This window comes from Etheostoma spectabile, chromosome 13 (assembly GCF_008692095.1).
Source record: "Etheostoma spectabile isolate EspeVRDwgs_2016 chromosome 13, UIUC_Espe_1.0, whole genome shotgun sequence".
Classification (NCBI taxonomy): Eukaryota; Metazoa; Chordata; class Actinopteri; order Perciformes; family Percidae; genus Etheostoma; species Etheostoma spectabile.
Genome location: NC_045745.1, coordinates 10,480,415 through 10,483,874, shown reverse-complemented (window position 1 = coordinate 10,483,874; position 3,460 = coordinate 10,480,415).

The following is a 3,460-nucleotide window of genomic DNA, read 5'->3' as shown; positions in this document are numbered from 1 at the left end:
CTTGGACTCGACAAAGGTGGTCTTGACCACAGCCCTGTTTTCAGCAGACAGCCATGTTTAATGTGGTGTCAGAGACGGAGAAGGCGGACGGGAAGAGGGCAGCGATGCCGTTTCTGAGAGGTGTGAAGGATAAACAGGCAGCAGATGTCCTCCCGGCGGGGGGGTCCACCTCATCCCTCCCCATCCAGATGACTTGTTACCTCTCGCTGTGTCCGTCTGACGTTTTGGATCACAGGGAAGCTTCTGGTGTTTTTATTTTTGTTTCAACAAAAAGATTCCACCAAAACAAGAGGGTGTTGAGAGATAAGATAGGAGTTGGGCCATGTCCAAATTAAATAGAGTCTAAGAGATCCTGTTGTATTGCAGCAGGTTTCCGGTCTGTGTGTCTAAAGGGCTTTTCAATCCAGAGAGTCTGAGCCTGTGAGTTTGTGTTTTTTGTTGCACTGTATTCGTTGGATCGGGTTGGTTTAGTAGAGAACGTCCTGTCCTGTCTCAGTTTTGTTCTGAGTTGTGCACCGTTCCACGCTGGGAGCGTCTCGCCTGCCAGACCTTTTGATGTTTTGATAATTTTTCCTATTTGTGCTTTTTCCATAAAAGTAAGTCTACATAGTTACATGGTTTCTTAAGTTCAGTTCAGTTTTTAATGACGTGGATCAAAGATTTGTGGCTGTGTTTTGGTTGATAAAATATCGTAGTGATGTGAGATGGAAATTCTGTTCATAACAGTATTCATCTCTATATTTATTCAGTACATATCCATGTCCTGCACTTATGGAACCAGTGTATATCCTGCACCTGCTGCTATTGCACTTCTGGTTAGACCTGAACTGCATTTTGTTGCCTTGTACCTGTGTAATGACAATAAAGTTGAATCTAATCTAATCTAATCTAATCTAATCTAATACAATGGGTAATCTGCACAGGGTGTTTATCTTAAAAAAAGTACCTGATGCTGGCAACTTCTTTCTGGCTTCTTTTTATTGTTATAATAGAACAAAAGATATGACAATCCCTGTAGCCTATTTTAACACAATTCAAATTGTGCAGAGGGTATGATTTCCACCGGTCCTTCTGACAATTCAAATTTTCGGTCAGTATCGTTTTTTTCCGGTGAGTGACCGGTAATTACTGGAAAACAGAAACTCAAGTTTTAACCCTACACAACCTTCTGTTCCTGTCTGAAGAAGTTGCTGAAGCAACACGTTGCCTGTTACCTCCAGCTTGTTATAGGCTGCAGTTTTGTGCATTTGACACTGAAACAGGAAGTTGTTCCTATTTAAATCTGCACACATTGTGATGCTAAGCTTCCTGTATCTTTGACCAATTAATGCTGAGTTCATTTCTTCTTATTCAACTGTTGAGAGGGATCTTTGTCTCTGTCTGTCAGTCTGGTTGAACCATCGTACGGCGTTTTGGTTTCCATTTACAAAACCAAATTACTATCTATCTATTTGTGAAATGGACTTAATAAATAGTTTGAATCACACATGGCTCTGTGGTCTGCTGAACCATCGCGACGCCCTCCTTTAGATTTCTGTCAGGAACTCTGCTCTACGTCTCGTGTTGTTGCTCCATCGACCACATCACAGGTCGATCCACAGATGGCGGAGATATTTCAGAGCCGCGGCCATGTGTGAGCTCCAGTAATTGGTGGTGGGTGGTAATTGGCCAGGCGTCACCGAGCGGTATGTATGTAGAACGTGTGTGTGTGTGTGTGTGTGTGTGTGTGTATATGTGTGTGTGTGTGTGTGTGTGTGTGTGTACTGTGTCTCCACAGTGTCTCAAGGTCCAGGGTCTCTCTAAGCTGCTGACAGTTTCCCATTAGACACTTCATTACTGTCAAAGCAGCAGAAACAAACCATCATCTATATCTCTCTCTCTCTCTCTTTCTCTCTCTCTCTCTGTCTCTCTCTCTCTCTCTCTCTCTCCTGTGATACACAATGAGAGGAGGCATCAGTATTTGAAGCTTTGTTAACATTAAATTTGAACATCCGACATCATAAGTTTATAGATATGACAGAAAATATGGAAAAGCAAAATGGTTGACCAATTAACTGACTGATCCACTAATTAATAATTTAATTTATTTAATAAAACAAACTCAAAGAATGGGATCTTTGATGAACATTTTTGTTATAGTTGTACGTGTTGACTATGTTTCATACTTTCAGCCAAAAGCAAACACAAAGACATGAACTTGCCAATATTTGAATGCATCTACCAACCGCGCGAGGCCGCGGGTTGGGAGGCTGTGGTCGAGGAATATTTGAGCTTTCAGGAAATCCAAAACCACTTTAACTGAATGACTCGTCCGTCGGATCACGCGAGGTCAAAATCATTTATCCAATAAATATGTTTCTGGGACTTATTTAAAACATATTTCCAAACCGCTTTTTAAGTCGTGAAGAAACTGAATTTTGGCTGCTGGTATTTCCTTTCACCTTTTCTAACTAACTCAATAGACAATAATTCAATCAATAACATTTAGAGTTGCAGCTGAAACGTGCCAAAATACTTTCTGGACATTTTCTGGACAATTCTCTCAGGTGACCTTGAGGTCTCAATGTGTGAATGTCATTTTCCTCCACTGTCAAAGTGGTATTTGCACTCATTTTCTTGTCACTTTGTAAAATAAATATATCTTATGTTGAGTTGGAAGTGTTCCAACAATCAAAAATGAACAGCATAGCATAGCTTTTTGTGAAAAAGGGTTTTAAAAAAAGAAGAATAAAATGTTGCAGGGTGACTTGAACTCGGTCCTTTTGGTTTTCTCCTCGCTCTCTTGCTGGTGAACGGACTGCGACGGTTATCAGGTTAATCATCAGCTGGGCTCTTCCTCTCCGCCTCACTTCTCCTCCTGCAGGAAAACAGGAAGGCAGGATTAGAGCGACGCGCTGCGCCGAGATCCGGAGAGGCCGGACGAGTCGCTCTGTGGAATGCACACACACACATTCTCTGAATATCTCCCACACACACACACACACACACACATAGACACACACACGGATCCCCATTAAACCCAATAAGTGATCATGAGCAAACAAATAGCACAAAACAGCTCGGGGAAAACTCGCCAGATCGTGGACCTAATAAAAAAGTCACGGGGCGAGGACGACGAGGGGAGAGCCAAGAAACAACGAGGGCCTCAGACTGCAGCTACAACAACGTTTACAACCTGGATTATGAGGGAGAGATGCTCATTACAGCCTTTTTTATGAGAGGAAACAAATAGTCTCCCGTGACTCACATTTTATATGAAATGCAAAGATGCAAAGCAACGTGCAAAAACGGAAGAAAGGAAACCGTGGCTGCAGTTGGCCGAAAACAACACGCAGAAGTTATCTTGGACAGATATCTGTGACCTTAAGAGGCGGTAATTGAGCGGAAAGAGGATGTAAAACATCCGCTGGTGGGCTTTACTGGGACTGTACACACACACACACACACACACACACACACA